The sequence below is a fragment of the Sus scrofa genome, chromosome 7 (assembly GCF_054392235.1).
Source record: "Sus scrofa isolate SSC_HxYL_T2T_F1_AM1 chromosome 7, Sscrofa_HxYL_maternal_Yorkshire_Landrace_v2.0, whole genome shotgun sequence".
NCBI lineage: Eukaryota > Metazoa > Chordata > Mammalia > Artiodactyla > Suidae > Sus > Sus scrofa.
In genome coordinates this window covers 133,866,181-133,883,657 of record NC_139389.1, presented here as the reverse complement: position 1 = coordinate 133,883,657, position 17,477 = coordinate 133,866,181, and the positions used below count along the sequence as shown (strand labels likewise).

The 17,477-nt window shown below is 55.7% G+C and overlaps 1 protein-coding gene, 1 long non-coding RNA gene and 1 pseudogene across 3 annotated transcripts in view; 1 reads left to right on the top strand and 2 right to left on the bottom strand.

The window, feature by feature from the left end:
- Window positions 1–17,477, bottom strand: part of PPP2R5C (protein phosphatase 2 regulatory subunit B'gamma) — a 192,490-nt gene that overhangs the window by 56,626 nt on the left and 118,387 nt on the right. The window lies entirely within an intron of this gene.
- On the top strand, window positions 6,337–17,260 carry LOC146402092 (uncharacterized). The gene is made up of 2 exons (XR_014811436.1): window positions 6,337–8,270; window positions 14,984–17,260. It is a non-coding gene; the product is annotated as an uncharacterized LOC146402092 (long non-coding RNA).
- On the bottom strand, window positions 8,728–9,488 carry LOC146402093 (diamine acetyltransferase 1 pseudogene; annotated as a pseudogene). The gene has a single exon (XR_014811399.1). The product of XR_014811399.1 is annotated as a diamine acetyltransferase 1 pseudogene (transcript).

The following is a 17,477-nucleotide window of genomic DNA, read 5'->3' as shown; positions in this document are numbered from 1 at the left end:
GCTCCCAGGTTCTCTGTGCCCCCACGGCCCGCAGCAGGCACTCAGCACCGCCACCCACATGGCCCACTCTCTGGAAAGCAGCGCACAGCTGGCAAAGGGTGACCGCGGGGTCAGACTGTGATCCGGAACATTCTGAGCCCACGACTCGTGGGTCTCTTTACATTCAAACATCCAGGCCTTCGCAGCGGCAAGCCTTTTCATTTTCTGCATCATCTCCGTGCCTGACTCCAGCCACACCTCCGCCTACCCTCCACTTTGCCAGGACCACCTGGAGTGGTCACAGCCTGTCCATCTGGAGAGAACCGAGAAGCTGGCGTTTGCCCCCAGAGCACCCCATGGCGACTCAGCTGTGACCCCTGACACTGAGACAAATCTATCATGGTGAGAAGGATGAACAGAGGGAAATCTACCCCCCGCCCCCGCCTGTTCTTAAGGCATATGGAAGTTCCCGGGCCAGGGATTGAACCTGAGCCACAACAGTGACAATGCCGAGTCCTCAACCACTAGGCCACCAGGGAACTCCTTCTGTGTATTTTTTGGAATGCAAATTAATTTACCATCTTATTGGTCAGCATTTTTTTCTTTTTGTCTTTACAGCTGAACTCTCAGCACATGGAGGTTCCCAGGCTAGGGGTCCAATTAGAGCTGTAGCCACCGGCCTACGCCACAGCCACAGCAACATGGGATCAGAGCCACGTGTGCGACCTACACCACAGCTCACGGCAACACCGCATCCTTAATCCTTAACCCACTGAGCAAGGCCAGGGATTGAACCCGCATCCTCATGGATACTAGTTGGGTTTTATTAACCGCTGAGCCACAACAGGACCTCCTCATCAACATTTTTTCTTCTTCTTAGGGCTGCACTAGTGGCACATGGCGCTTCCCAGGCTAGGGGTCCAATGAGAGAACTACAGCTGCCAGCCTACACCACAGCCACAGCAATGCCAGATCTGAGCCTCGTCTGCGACCTACACCCCAGCTCACAGCAATGCCGGATCCTTAACCCACTGAGCAAGGCCAGGGATCGAACTCACAACCTCATGGTTCCTAGTCGGGTTCATTCCCGCTGCGCCACAACAGGAACTCCCTGGCCAGCATATTAAAAAAAAAGAAAAAAAAAATCTCTATTTTCTGCTATTTCTGTTAACAGGACCACACCCCTGGGGGATAAAAGCGAGTGGAGGTGGTCAAAGACTACGCTTTGTTACCTCCAGGTATTCCGATTCTTTAACAGCGTAAGCTATTTCTGTAATTAAAAATAAGCTCTTTGGAGTTCCCACTCAGCGGGAAGTGAATCTGACTAGCATCAGTGAGGATGCCGGTTCGATCCCTGGCTTCCCTCAGTGGGTTGAGGATCTGGCGTTGCTGTGGCTGTGGGGCAGCTACAGCTCCGATTAGACCCCTCGCCCGGGAACCTCCATGTGCCGCAGTGCGGCCCTAAAAAGACAGTAAATAAATAAACAAACAAACAAGCTCTTTAAAAACTATTAAGTTAGCACAGCTAATCTTCAAGGAAGAAAAAAGGCACGACAGGCTACACCTCCGCTGGCCTTACTCTTCCGACTGCCGTGTCATGTGATCCAAACGTTAACAACTCCCGGAGACGGACACTGTTGGGCCGTCACCCTGCTGTGGGTGCTCTTCCAGACTGCCTGGCTCCTCCGCGGTTACGGCGTGACCCTGGATCGGACCCAAGTCTTACAAGTACTTCTAGGAAGCAGAATAAAAAAAGAAGGGATTCTGGACGCCGCCCATGACTGACGGGGGCTCACGTTAATCTGAATGGTAGGCAGAGTGATGACACTGGTACCCTCTGCTTCAGGACAGACTAAGAGCCCAGCCGGGAGTGCCCACGGAACAGTAGGATGTAAGACGAAGCTGTAGCTTCTGGGGCTGCCGGACCCCCCAGGGACGGGGCTCTGTACCCAGAAAGGGGTGTGAGGAGGACAGCTCCCTGGGAAGAGCCCAGGCAGCACCACAAAGCGGGAACTGCTGACCTCAGAGAGAGAGCAGCATGGGAGGGTCACCACAGCTCTGGCAGGAGACTGCCGTCAATTCTTCCGTCCGTCCTTCTTTGAAGTGAAGCGCCCTGACACTCTTCTGCACCAACACTGTCACAGGCACCTCCTGTCTGTACAAATCTCCCCGCCCTCTTTCCTCCCAAGTACTTTCGCTGGTTGGTTACTGTGAACTTGGGATACTTTCCAATTATTTCAAGGTAAGGTTTTTTTTTTTTTTTTGGCCCTGCCCAAGGCCTGTGGAAGTTCCTGGGCTAGGGATCAAATCCGTGCCACAGCAGTGACCTGAGCCACAGCAGTTGCAATGCCGGGTCCTTCACATGCTGAGCCACCAGGGAACTCCCTCCAGGTAAATATTTCGCGACACTGGGAGCACACTGTGTGGACAGAGCCACGCAAAATCTGCAGGGGGAAGCGAGCAGAGCAAAGACACTAACCCCCGGCATCTGAAGATGAGACTGTTTTATTCTTCTGAAAACGCATTTAGTAAAGGGAGGCCTGGGGTGGGGAAAGGCCACACAAGAGTGCTTGATGAAGGTTCCCACTAGGGTGGGGCCGGGAGCCCCCGTGCCCAGCTCTGGGGTGTTTCTGTCCCACAGTGAGGAGGGCAGTGGTCCCAGAGAGAGCTCTAAGGAGGGGACACCCTTGCACTGACCCCTGGCCTCCAAACTGGGGCTGATCCCTGGGGGTTACCCAGGATGATAACCATAGGTCATCTATTTTCTTCTACAACGAAAAAATAAGATGCACTAACATTTAACACAGGAACCAATGCACATTGGAGGCGCGTGCGTGCGACTGCTCCCTGCCAGGCAAGGATGACGGAGGCTTGGGAGGCCACTGCTGGGCAGCAAGGGGCCACTGCAGGCTTTCCCACGCGAGTCCTAAATGACCCATTGCATCACCTGTGCACCTTGTTGGTGGAAGGGGCTGCCGGACGCGACAGCACCCTTGAACCACCAAGTTTTAGGACAGGACAAGATAGAGCTGACTGGGCAAAGAAGCATCACGGGAACTCTGATCATGCGTAGAAAAATTACTGAGAAAAAGCCAAGCCCACTTCCACAGGCATGTCTTGGTGGCGAAGAGAAACACTCCAGGATACAAAAAGGACCAACTTTCGGCATGACAGGTGCTGGCTCTTCCCAAACAGACACAACCCTGAGGGGAGAAAGAGCCAGAGCTGGAGCTGCACCGACCACTGGCCCAGCCAACGTCACCTGTGACACTTGGAGAGCTGCCGCCAGGGCCCTTCGAGCTGCTGAGGCAGGCTGGCTCTCAGAGGGCCCTGGGCTCCCACAGGCCCGAGCCCCGGCCAAGAGACCCTGCAGCAGACGGAGCCCAGCCAGCAGACTCTCCGAAGGCAGGGGCTCGTCTTTCTAACACAGTTATTCTCAGTGCAAAGCGAGGAGGCATGAAGTTGAATCCAGCTGCCAACAATGTGGGGTCAATCTGGCTTCGTCGCTGACATGCAGCGGTTCACTGGGCTCCATTTCCCACAGGAGGCAGTCAGCAGGTGGCGAGTCCCTCCCAAGAAAAGTTCAGCGACCCTGATTTTGAAAGAGAAAACCCGCAGGCCGTTTTCTGAAGGGACCGTTTCCCTCACCGCCTCCTGCATCTCCTCGGTGCTAATCAAGTGTCCGCAGACCCCAGAGCCCTCCTGCTGCACGGTCGCCTCTTCTGGCACCAATGCCACGAGTCCCAGCGCCCGGAATCTGGGAGACCAAGTCCCTCGTCTGCTCTGCTTCACGTCTCGACTACACGCGGCCCTGTAAACACCCCACACCAATGGCGGGAGCGTGCAGTCTGTGCAACACCGAATCTTCCGGCCCATGGATGTGGACTATTCCAATTACTCTTTTCCTTAAACGCCTTTCAATAAAACTTTACAATTTATTCCTGAACGTGCATCACACGTCATTTTTCAGACTTGCCCTTAGGTGCTTGTTAGGTCCCGACGCTACTGTGAAGAGTCTCTTTAAAAAGACTTGAGAATTTTCCAGCTGCTGCTGCGATATAGAAAAAAAAGACCCGGGCTATGACTTCTGTATCCAGCAACCTTCACTCTTAGGAATTCTCCTGACCTACCCACAAATCCCTTTGGTTCTCCGTGTGTGCCATCCGTCCACGCGGGAACACCGCGAGGCTCTTGCCTCAGCAACGCTGCAGGGAAGCCAGAGGAGAGCGCGGGGGCTGCCTCCCATCTCAGGGGGACGCTCCCACCAGTTTACCGTCCAGCCTGGTCTTTGCTAGGACTCGCCAATGCTTATCAGACTAAGGGGCTGACCTGCAGACCCAGTGCCATCCCAGTCCATATCCAGAGACTTCTCTGAGCAGGGAAGGGAATTTAAAGGTCCACGGAGGGAGTTCCCGTCGTGGCGCAGTGGTTAACGAATCCGACTAGGAACCATGAGGTTGCGGGTTTGGTCCCTGCCCTTGCTCAGTGGGTTAACAATCCGGCGTTGCCGTGAGCTGTGGTGTAGGTTGCAGACGCGGCTCGGATCCTGCGTTGCTGTGGCTCTGGCATAGGCTGGTGGCTACAGCTCCGATTGGACCTCTAGCCTGGGAACCTCCATATGCCACGGGAGCAGCCCAAGAAATGCCAAAAAGACAAAAAAAAAAAAAAAAAAAAAAAAAAAATCCATGGAAACACAAAGGGTCGACACTAACAAGACCCCGGGAGGAGAACAATGGTGGTGGGGGGGTGGGGGGAGTTGCTGCTCAGAAATTGACACTCACTAGAAGCCCGACGAGGATCCATGAGGATGCGGGTTCGATCCCTGGCCTCGCTCAGTGGGTTAAGGATCTGGCGTTGCTGTGAGCTGTGGTGTAGGTCGCAGATGCAGCTTGGGTCCCCCGATGCTGTGGCTGTGGCATGGGCCGGCAGCTGTAGCTCTGATCTGACCCCTGGCCTGGGAACTTCCATATGCCGCAGGTGTGGCCCTGAAAAGCAAAAAAAAAAAAAAAAGGAAAAGGGAAAGGGCCGGGTCCTGCACTGCCCCCCAGGACTTAGGCGCCTGACTTAGGACACAGCGGGTTACGCAGCAGCGGGGACAGGACAGGCTTTAAGTTCGTGGCACTGGGACAAGGAAGCGTGCGTGGACAGGAGGGAAGGAAAGGAGGAAGACGACGCTGGAAGTTCCCACAAGGGCCAGGACCTGATCCAAAGACACAGCTCCAGTGCTTGCAGAAACTAACACACAAGAACGTCTCACGCAGAGAAGACCTTCTTAAGACCTAAGCACAGCGCTGTACCGTGACCTCAGAGCGTTTTCTTCATTCAGACACCACAAAAAGCGAAAAGACCAGGCACAGAGTAGAGAAACTCTTTGAAAACAGAGTCGACTAACCACTGCCCAGAATACGTAAACATTCCCAACAGATCAGTAAGTAACACCCAGAGAACCAACAGAAAAGCAGGCAAGAGTCTTCATTGGGCCTCGCTCAGTGGGGCATGAACATCCACCAACGGCTCGAGAAAGGACTGCCGCTCGCGCGCGTTAAAACCACAGAGAGATGCCGCCAGGCCCCCGACGGATCAGCAGGCCCATCTGACGACACGGCGAGGGCGGGGGGCCGTGCTGGGCTGGGGGCCGCAAGCGTGGAGGTGGACAAACGTGCCCATGAGCCGGGAACTGAGCTCCTGGCACCTGACCCACTGAAAGGCAGACCCACGGGCACCACAGCCGTGTGAAAGAACCAGCACAGCTGGGCTGACAGCTCAGACCCGAAACAACCCAAGGTCCCCTGCCCCGCCTGTGGTGGACCTGACACAGTGCTCCCAGGCTCCAGAGATGAATGAGATCCACAAGCGAGATAAAGAGGACTGACTCCAGATGGTTTGGCTCAGAGTCCGGGAACAGGCAGCCCGAAGCCCCAGGCAGGACCTGTGCGGGCCGGGGACCTGGTGGTGGTTACATGAATGTCTGCTTTGTATCTATTCCGTATACTTTGTATTCGTATCTGCTTCTCTGAGTTTCATCACACACTGAAAAGGCTACAGAACACGTGAATAACCCCTCAAAGCACCGACACACACAGCGGACTGAGCCTCCGCCTCTCCTCCCAAAGGTACCACGGCGCAGGGCCTGTGTCCCCAGAGCCACCCAGCACGCACAGCCCCGCAGAGGCGCACACGGAGTCTCTCCCACGACGGTCAGAGGCATCAACACTGGCGACCTGCAAACCAACCTCGATCTGCCCGGGACTGGTGCGAGCGCACAGACACACACACACACACATGCCCGAGCCCAACGCTTCCTCATGGCCCTCTACACAGTAGTATTGATGCTGAAGAATTTAAGCTCTGGATATCTTTTTTTTTTTTAAATTGAAAAAAATTTCCCAACTGAGATGAAGTTTGAAGCACTCTCTAATTTTTTCTAATTATATAAAGTTTCTCCCCCTCCTTTCCTTTTTTTTTTTTTTTTTTTTTTTTTTTTGTCTTTTTAGGGCCACACCTGCAGAATGTGGAGGTTCCCAGGCTAGAGGTCAAACCAGAGCTGTAGCCGCTGGCCTAGACCACAGCTCTCGGCAACGCCGGATCCTTAACCCACTGAACAAGGCCAGGCATCGTTACCGCTGAGCCACAACGGAACTCCTCCCTTTCTCTCTCTCAAGGAAATTACGACTCCAGAAGCATAATACAAAAATGGTGATGTGACCTGTTTACTGGATCTAAAGCACCTGGTGTGAAGCAACGGAGACACGGACACTGAGATCTCGAGTGGGCCCCAGCCCTGAGCACGTGGAGCCTGCATCATCAGGCACTAGTCTAGAAATGTCCCCAACATATACATGCCAGGCACTGTACCAGGCATGACAACACAGAGATAAACTAAAACATGATACTTGACCTAGAAGGCAACCATTAAAACATGTGAGAAGTGCTATGACCGGCGAGGTGCGATGGCCCTGGGGTGGTGGGCTGGGGGTGTGGGTGCAGAGTGGGGTGTCCTGGGGGCTCTTGAGCTCGGCCGTGGCAGGGCCGGGGCCACGCTCCTCGGGCAGGCTTTATACACAGGTGTCCACCTTCTCGAATCAGAGGACTTTGAAGTTACATGACAAATTCCCCTGGAAAACCAGTTTTTCTCCCAAAGAGAGAACTTTAAGTGAGGACAGTAGATTACATTTTACAAACCCTAAATTAATTACACTGGACGCTGAGCCCTGCATTTTCACAGAGGAGTAGCTCTGTCTTGTTCGGCACTTTATTCCCAGTACCTAGAACCGCCGGGCACATGAACACCTGTTGAATGAAAAAACTGACCGGAAGGAAACAGATTCAGGTAATTTAACTACGTGGTGCCATAATTTAAACCCTATTTATATGCAAGTAATGACCCATGTGTCAGACGCCTGGGCACCTTCGGCTGGAAGAGCCGGGACGTGCTGTGGGCAGGGGGTCAGGTCACAGAGGGAGGCCCGCAGGCAGGTGGGCGTCACAACGTGACCTGGGGATAAGAAGTTCTTCAGAAATGACACAAGGGGACTGAGAAGAAGACGCCAGAGGCAGGAAGCTCTGCCTCAGGGGAGGAGGCTGCACCCTCGGAGCCTGCGAGCCAACGTCCCCTCTTCTCGCGCGGTGACGGCGATGGTGGCGGCCGCGCCAAGCACGGGTCTGCCGGGTGCTGGCCCGGAGCGGCCGTTTTTGGTCACTGGGGTCTCTCACACCAAACCGCTACAACCTGAAAGCACCGTAAACACACGGAGTGAAATACTTGCACGCAGATGACGTGACGACACTCATTAGCGGACGGCCGCCCTGAGCCTTGGCACCTACGTCATTTCAAAACTGAGTTGATCCTTTCAAACGGTTCTAACGTGGCTGGTGGTTTTCAAAGCCACAATAAACCTTTCTCCAAGGTCACAATGCACGTATCACAACTTCGCCGTGTTAATACTTACCTCTTCCATGTTCATGTCCCACAACTCAAGTTCATCCATTGTTGTTGTTGTTGCCTTCTAGGGCTGCACCCTCGGCATGTGGAGGTTCCCAGGCTAGGGGTCGAATCGGAGCTAGCCACCAGCCTACACCACAGCAACACCGGATCCTTAACCCACTGAGCAAGGCCAGGGATCGAACCAGCAACCTCATGGTTCCTAGTCAGATTCATTAACCACTGCGCCACGAAGGGAACTCCTCAAGTTCATCTTTCACTTGCCGTTTCTGCTTTCTTTCTTGGCAATCCTTCTTCTTTGGTCTTTTTAGGGCCACGTCTGAGATATATGGAAGTTCCCAGGCTAGGGGTCGAATCAGAGGTGCAGCTGCTGGCCTACACCACAGCCGCAGCAACCCGGGTTCTGACCTGCCTCTGCAACCTACACCACAGCTCACAGAAGCACTGGATCCTCAACCCACTGATCAAGGCCAGGGATCAAATCCACATGCTCGTGGATACTAGCTGGGCTCTCAACCCGCTTAGCCACAGCAGGAACGACAGGAACTCCCTCTAAGTAACTCTTTTGTTTTTTAAAAAAATCAAAGGGCAGTTTATTAAAAAAGAATCAAAACAGAAACTCTAAATACCAGTGTGTACATTGTACACATTTAAATGACTCACAAGAATGAAAACTTCATTCATTTTTCACAGACATTATCCTACCACCTTGTTGTTCATCAAAAGATGTTGGAGAGAAACCTGACTCCAACTGGCATACAAGATTGCCATTGCAGAGACCTTATTTCAAACATGCAACAGCGCCACTGGTAATAGAGCTTTGGAATAGGTGCTCATTCTAGTATGCCACTACGAATAGGGTAGAAAGCAAGGGAAGTTGAGAATTTGTTCTAAAATGGAATGGGAGCTGTCACGGTCTACACCAGCACTCCTCATTCCGCTGCTGCCTTTTTTAGCAGGTGCTCCTTGTTGATCCTGAAGCGTCCCCATCCCTCTTCACTGGACAGATCGGAAGCACCTCTTCTTTTGTAAAGTCGATAGAGGCTTCTTTCCACTCAGCTCCCAAGAAGCGCATGCTGCTACAGTGACATTTCATTGCAACCTGGCTTAGATTCTTCAGGATTTCTGATCCTATGCCAAAGCCTCTTCAATCACTCCTCACAAAGGGGTCCTCAAGATACAACAGTTTGCCAATCCATGGGTCATAAGTAAAACAGTGCACGGGCAAACCAACGATGCTGTGACCTTCCGGAGTCAGCTGCTCCTTGGGCACTTCTGCAACCAGGCAGTGGGGGAAGCGGTGCCCTCTGAAACCATCTTCTAGCGGACCTTTTCCAGGCAATACTACTTGTTCTTCCATGTATTCGTATTTAGCCAGTTCCTCCATCCGCGGCAGGATATCACTGCCGTCGGCGGCTGCGGCCGGGCGGAGAACGAATGTAGCCATTTTTATCTTTTGCTTTTCTTCCCTTTGCGAACCAGGCCCCTGTGCTTGAACAGCAGGAGGAGGTGGTTTCTCATTCGTTTCCCAGGAGCGTCCTCTTCCCAGTCAGGATGGCACCATGACCCGGCGAACCTCAGCGAGCAACCCAACGTCACCAGCTGGCTGCGACCAAAGAAACCGCGCGCCTCTAAGGACCTCGTGAGCCAAGCTTTGGCCCAGTCAATGGCGTCTTAGGTCTGTCGGGGTTTAATCACCCCACGGAGGTGCCTCTCCCTGGTCAGGTGTCTCAGCGGCTGTCACTTCATTCAAACTCGGCCCCAGCGCTCCCCTGCTTCACGCCGTCTACACTGCTAACGCGAGGAGCTGAGGAGCCCCCTGGGAATGCAAAGGGGACAGAGAGCTCACCTGGCTAGAGTCCTGGGCCTGGCTACCTGAACTACCTTCTGTCTGGTGCAGATCCAGGGCTCTGACAGAGGCAGCAAGCTCTCCCCCTGGTCCCCGGGTACGAAACGCACCCTGCTCCAGTCCTCCAGAGTGGAGGCCAGGGCACGGGCAACACCCAAGTGCTGCCAGCTCCATTAAGTCAGGCATCAGCTTGGTGACGCAGGACTGCCCTAAATCGCTTGTGCTTTACACACGTTTTGCTGGGGACGACCTGTAGCTCGAAATCCATCAGGAGTGGTTCCTCTTGGGCTGAGTCCGGGGCGGACGTGTGATCCTGTGTGACTCCCAGAGCCCACGGGCTTCTCCCCAGCCCGGGTGCTCCTCCCTCCCTCTGCGTTTCTCTGCCTCTCAGCCTGCCTTTCTCTGCACGGGGAAAGGGGGGGTACTCCCCTTCCTCACCACTCTGCCGCCCCCCGAGCCCACCAGTCCTCCCCCTGAAGGCCCAGCATAACTTCATCTTTACTTTTTGGCTGCACCCATGGCATGCAGAAGTTCCCGGCTAGGGATTGAACCCACACCACAGCAGTGGCAATGCTAGGTCCTTAACCCACTGCACCACCAGGGAACTCCCTCAGTATGATTTTATAAGGCAGGTATTTTCCTTTCAGAAAAAGCCAAGGTCCAATTCACTCCTGTTTTAGCACCCAGGAACCAGCAGCCTCACCAGGGACCAGGTGGGCAGAGAGCAGGGCCAGGAGAGCAGCTGAACCGAGATGAGATAAATGCCAGTAGAGACTGGTTTCCAGAAAAAAGCTCTTATTAAAAGGCAAGTGAACTTTGCAGGGAAGGAAGTCACAGGGAAGAAACAAACGGATGACTTCTAGCCCAGACTCTGTTGTGAGAACACGGCGAGGCCACGGCGTGATCCTGAGCCCCGGGTCCTGAAAACGGGAAAGCCTCTGGTGGACACACACGTCTGCTCAGGGATGCGTCCCCACCTCCTGCTGCGGGAACATTTAAGAGGAACTCAACAGCAGTCTTAACGTTTGACTTGAGTCAAGCTCCAGGAGCAAGGAGCCAGCCAGATCCCCAAATGGCGGGATCCACTGATGAGGCCGCACGTCCTGCCGCGGCACCTGCTCCCGACAGCCTGAGGGGAAGGAGTCGGTACAGGTGAGCAGGTCTCTGACACTTCTGGCGACGCGGCTCCAGCTTTCACTCACACTGGCGTTTCTGATGAAATATGAAACTGACCGTCAGCTCCAGCAACGTGGCAGCTCTTATCTAGAGCACGGGGCAGGTGTCATGGCAGGAAAAGTGACTCCTGCTACGTCTGGCAAGTCAGAGCCAGCTAAGGAAGGCTGCGGAACTTCCAGAATGTTCACCAGCAGACAGGACAGGGCAGAACGGTGAGCAGGATACAAACGCGACGTTTTTTCAGTTTTTGTTTGATGTGCTCTATTCCCTCTCCCTGCGCCTCAGACAGAGCTGAGCGCTTCTTTCCAGACGCGCGCTCTCACAACGGATTCCGGGCTCCCCACGTGGGTCCGGCCCAGAGCTGCGGCAGGAAGGAGCTGCGCAGGACACGGTCAGGTAAGCCTCGAGGGCCCGCAGAGCCCCGGAGTCGGGACCCGTGTGCCCCTCTGGGCGGCGAAGCAGGTGAAGGTCAGGGCTGGCCTCTCGCCCCTTGTGCCCCTCGTGCCCCCAGCCCCGCCCCGCAGGCTGGTATTAGTTAACATGTACCTGGCAAGGTTCCAGGCTGCCTCTTACCTGCCCGCCAGCTAATCCCCGCTCAGAGGCCAGGCGGAAGGACGTCAGCCAGCAAAGGATGGCAGCTCCCGTCTGCTCGGCCGGGGACACGCTCCCTGGGGGCTTTCTGACGTCTGACGCGGCACCCGGCCTCGCCTGGGGAGGCTCATGGAAGGAAATCGGGGGCACGGCGTCCTCTGCCTCTGCTGCCGTCAGCAGGTGACAGGTGTTCAACAGATGTGTGACAAGGACAGAAGCACAGGTGCTCAGGACCAGTGACTGGACACCCCGGGCAGGGCGTTCTCTGGGGCCGGCGCATGGGCTGCCCTGCGTGGAGGGAGGAAGGAACCCCGTGGCACGGGCTAAAGGCAAATGCTGCTCCAGCCTGTCACCCCACTGTCTCAAGGACGGGGGGATTTCACACAGGGAGACGAAGGGCCAGTGGGAAGTCCGGCTGGGTCGGTGAGGCCTGAGGCTGCCCCGCAGCACCACGCCGGCTCCCTCAGACGCGGGCCCCTTTAGGGCAAGGTGGCAGGGGTGAGTCGTGGTGACACAGGGCTCCGCAACCACCTGGTCACAGGGATGTCACACCGAGAGGGCACATCTAGGTGGATTCCCGGAGGGACAGCACAGGCCAGAGGGCGAGGGCCAGGCTCCCTCCCACTCCTCCAGCAAACAGTGACTCCGTGGGGCCGCTGGGCGCAGCAGCCCCGGGCCAGCTCTCTCTCCTCCTTAAAGGGAGGCCCCAGATCACACCATCACTCACGCTTCTCACAGGGCTGAGGGCAGCCCGCTCCCCGAGTCACACGCTCCTCACACGCTTAGCGCGGCATCCAAGGGGCTCACCAAGAGGTTTGTCTGCCCTTGGAGAGAGCGCGGCACCTAAACAGCTGACATCTTTACTATTAGTTAAAACAAGAAACACTGTGTTTGGTGCGTGTTGAGAGACATTCAGCTGATCCTTTTCTAAGGACTTGATCTCGAATTACATGGAAACTGAGTCATGCTTCTACTTGGTTCCTCTTTCCTTGATGCGCAGGGTCTGGTGAGAGCTTGGGAGAACCTGGCGAGCTGTTCCTGAATGCGGGCAGGGCACAGGGCAGATGCCCAGAACCACACCAGGAGCACAAATGGGCCGGAGGGGATGAGACGCCAGCCCCGTGGCCCGCCTGCCAGCCTCATTGGGTCCCCCTTGGCAGGCCCCTCACCCCCAAGGAAACTTTTTTAAAGGGCCACATCCACGGCATATGGAGGTTCCCAGGCTAGGGGTTGAATTGGCGCTGTAGCCGTGGCCTACACCACAGCAGCACCGGATCCGAGCTGTGTCTGCAATCTACACCACAGCTCACGGCAACGCTGGATCCTTAACCCACCGAGCAAGGCCAGGGATCAAACCCACGTCCTCATGGATACTAGTTGGGCTCGCTAACCACGGAGGCACGACGGGGACTCCTGGAGGAACCTTTCCTCTTGATAGCTTCCTACATCTGAAACCACAAGGACTTTATTAAAAACGTCACCTATGTACCCCCAGGGGGTGTGCTCACGGGACCCAAGGGCGTGGTGCTTGGGCGGCAGGCACCGTCCTTGAGAGCTGAGGCCATAGTGAGAATGGGTGACCTGAGCTGGTGCCATCTGGGGAAACCTTTAAATCCCACGTTTCTGGACAAAGTACTGCCAAAGACGGGTTCTTTTTGGTCTAAGTTTGCTCGGGGCAGCCTGAGGTCTCTCTAACTCTGCATCCTCACCTAGCAGGCGCTGATTAAGCCCCGAGACAGCGGCAGCAGGGGAGCAGAGGCTTGAGGGCCTGGAACTCCAGCCCCACCTGCTCCCCTTGGCGACCTCTGCAGAATGCTTCATCTCTCCGGACCCCGGTTTCCTCAACTGGGAAACTGGGGGAACCCTCGCGGGGTGGCTGAGCAGAGCAGATGTGAGCTGCTGGGGTGACGGCCAAGCCAGAGAAGGTCCTCAGTCACGGGGCTCGTCTCCTGTCACCATCAGACGCAGCGGTGGCTTAGCTGCTACCTCGCAGTCTGGCCTCGGCTCCCATCCTTCAAAACCGTCCGCTACGGAAGCCACGCTTCTCCTCCTCTCCAGGCATTTTCAAGCAGAGGCCGCGAATGTACCGCACTCAGCCCCGGAATCTGCACCGGACAAAGGAGGCCTTCCAGGCTGACGGGGTCTGCTTGCCTGTAACACAGTTCACTTGGACGTTCTGGCAAATAGGCCACAGGCTGCGATCTGCTGTTCTGGTTCTCGGGACGGCACAGAGCAAGGGCAACTACTTAAATGCTGGCTGAGGGGCTGAGCGAACCCCAAATCCAATTTTTACACACGTGCTTGCTGCTCACGGAGGAGCCACTCTGCCGGATGAGCTCACAGGTGTTTGAGGCTGTCCGCCTGTGCCGGAACGGGACGTGAGCAGAAAAATACCCTTCGCGTTTGAAAGGTTTCTAAAGGATTATGGTGGAGCTGGGTGGTTTTTTTGGGGGTGGGGTGGGGATGCTTGAAGCTCACATGTGTAAGAAGGTAAGTGAAACTGGAAAGCGTCAAGCAGACGAGGGCGGCAGGAGACACCGCTGCGTCCGGCTGCGCCAGGTGGCTTGACATTGCTGGGCCACAGTGTCCACATCTGACAGATAAGGTTTTGGCTCCAGAGAAGGTGCAAAAGCACTCCTCTCTGAGGCCAGAGTGCCAGCAGCAATTCCTAAAGGGGCGACGGTAAAACCACAACCAAATCTCTGGACAGAAGTGGGGGCGGAGCAGCGGGGCGGTGTTTTGATCCAGGAGAGCAATTTCTAAGCGGGCACCCCACGGAGGAGCGCCAGACCCAAGGGCTCGCACTTGCACGTGAGGCCTTCACCAGCAGTCAACAAGCATTCTGCATTTCTGAAAAACCTTTTCAGAAAAACAATCCATGCTGACTGTAAAATAGATGAAATGCAAGCACCCTAAGAAAGGCAAACCCAGAGGGAAGCACTGCTGGCGTTCGGATGGCAGTGGCGGGGGTGGGTGGGTAGGGGTCCACCGTGCACAGGTGCGCAGAGGCGTGTGAAGGAGCTACTGACAACCCCACGGCTGCTCCTGCTGCTCATCTCACTCAACCCTCGGACAATGTCCCCAAGAGCCACAAACAGACCAACGGCATCGGTAGTTGTTCGGAATTTCACTGTCCCTGGGAGCAAAAATCTAATAAACCCAACCTTCTCATGGGGTGTGTGTGTGTGTGTGTGTGTGTGTGTGTGTGTGTGTGTGTGTGTTTAAGTAACACTATCAGGAGTTCCTGTCGTGGCACAGCGGAAACAAATCCAACTAGGAACCATGAGGTTGCGGGTTTGATCCCTGGCCTCACTCAGTGGGTTAAGGACCCGGTGGTGCCGTGAGCTGTGGTGTAGGTTGCAGATGTGGCTCGGATCCTGCATTGCTGTGGCTGTGGTGTGGTCTGGCAGCTGTAGCTCGGATTAGACCCCTAGCCTGGGAACCAGGTGCGGGTGCGGCCCTAAAAAGCAAAATAAATAAATAAATGAATAAAAGAAGTTGATTGCTTTAAAAATAAATAACACTACCCAAAATGCTTTGATTTATGATTAAAGATGGGCCATATTTGTCTAGTTCTACTCCAAAACCCCACTGAAAGGGGCAGAGAATTTTGCGAAGGGCTTAAACCTTCAAGGCAATGGGACTGCTGGGCTGGAGAGCAGGCGGAGGGGGTGGCTAGGGGAAAACTGGGAGAGGGGGAAGGCAGGACGGGGGTGGCCGTGAGGTGGCGGAGCAGCAATCTGGGGTCCCGTGGTGAGGCCCCCAAGGCCCCAGGCCCCATGGAGCAGGGGCGCAGACCGGGAGCTGGTAGAACAGTGCTCACGGCCATCCTCCAAAGACGCCTCTGCCCTGATGAAAAAACCACAGCTCTCCCTCTGCAGAGCTGGCTTCGCGGGAAACCACAGAGCAGGTAGGGCCAACCTCCCGTGTGGCAGCAGCAAAGCTTGAGATGGTGTTTTTTTTATCTTCTGTTTAAGGGCATCAGTGAACGAATGCACCAAATGGCGAGGATTCGCAGGACCCGCGAGAACCGAGAACAGAAACCCAGAGAGATGAGCCCACACCAGGGTCGCCTCCGGGGGGAGCAAAGCAAAGCAGGGCCAGGGCCCGGAAGGAGGGGGTGCTGCTGAGACCCCACGCTCCCGGAATGTAAATACATACGCATGGGGCAGCGGCAGAGCACAGGCCCCAGGCTGACAAGTGGGTGGAGCCTAAGAAAGGAAACCCTTTGTGCCGACCTTCATGTTCCCACAGATTAGAGATTACTTCGGAAAGTTCAAAGGGGACGACACCACAGAGGGGGACCGAAGTGGAACTTTACCAGACTCGGTCCTCAGGTCGCGGAGACCCCGCTCTGCGGCCGGTCCCGCCCGCCCTGGGCTGGCCAGAGGCGTCTCTCCCCTTCCCTGCTGCCTTTGGCCACCGCCCCTCGGCCAGAACCAGGCCTGTTTCGGGGCCACCCCCCACCCAGTTTCCTGATTCATTCGTTTCTGCTTTTGTCCTCATGGAATCCAGTCACTCTTTCTGGGTTTTTTGGCCACGCCCACAGCCTGCAGCAGTTCCAGGGCCAGGGATTGAACCTGTGTCACAGCAGTGACAGCGTGGATCCTTAACCTCTGAGCCCCCAGGGACGTGCAGAACACAGGAGCTCCGTAACGCAGGCCGGCCCTTTTCCTTCGTTGCAAGTGTGGGAGTGGTTTCGGCGCCTCCTCGGGAAGCAACCACGGCGCAGTCACCGCGTGTTCCCTCCCTCCCTCACTGCAGGCCTCGAGGTTCCGGCGCGGAGAGCCAGGCCCAAGCCAGCAGCCCGGCCAAGCCCCGGCCTCACGGTCCTCATGGTCCTCACGCCCGCTCCTCGCAGCAGGACGGCGGGACGGGGACCTTGGGTCGGGGAATCGAGCGCGGATGCTGACGGATGGGAGGCGCCTCCACGGTCCTCGCGGTTCCGCTGTTCCCATTCCCGCCGGTGGCCCGCTGGAGGATAAAGCTTTCCACAGGGTCTTTTACCCACGTGGGGCAACGGGCAGGTAAACCCCAAGCCCCACATCCCATAAACAAAAGGATTTTAGGAACGAAGACACCCTGGAGCGGGGGCGGGCGAGGCGGGGAGGCCTGTCCTGCAGTTCACCTGGGCTGAAATGCGGGCGCTAAGGAACAGTGGGCGAGGCCCCGGCTCTCCCTGGCCTCCTCCCCGCTTTCAGCGCAGCAGGATCAGAGTGCGGTTCCCACCGGGTTCAGCCGCGTGGATCTGCGGAGCTCCTCTCCGCCAACGATCGCCTGTCAAACCCAAGAGCGCGGGGCGCACGTGCTTCTGAAGTCTCCCTGGTTCACGGTGACGACCGGCTGTCACCACCTGATCCGGGGCGGGCAGGGCGTCCAGGTGCTCCCCCACCTGACCCCGCCAGCCTTATGAGCAGTTTTGTCTAGTGGTCCTTCTAGTTCTGGACACAGAATCGTCTGGGTGGACGGCCCACGTTCACGAGGCAGTTCTGCCGGCCTACGGAGGCCGTGCTGAGTGTGGACACGTGACCCCGCCTCCTGGACTCTCACCGTGCCCTGGATTCAACTTTGCCTGCTACTAATTTACAGCCCTTGGGGTTGTTTGCAACTGCCTAACACAGCTTTACTTTCTACTTCTTTTTAATCCCCTTTTATCACCCATCTCAATGTAGGATTTCTTTTCTTTGAGGAAATCAGAAAATAAAGTTTGCTATATTGCGGAATTACCTTTTTTCAAGCACTTTTAAAAATTAGAGTTGATTTACAATGCTGGGCCAATGTCTGCGGTGCAGAAATGATACATTCTGTGTGAGTGTGTGAGTGTGTGTGTGTGTGCGTGCGTGCGTGCATTCTTTTTCTCACACTAGCGTCCATCCTGGTCTACCCCAAGAGAACGGACACAGTTCCCTGTGCTGCACAGTAGGACTGCACTGTTTATCC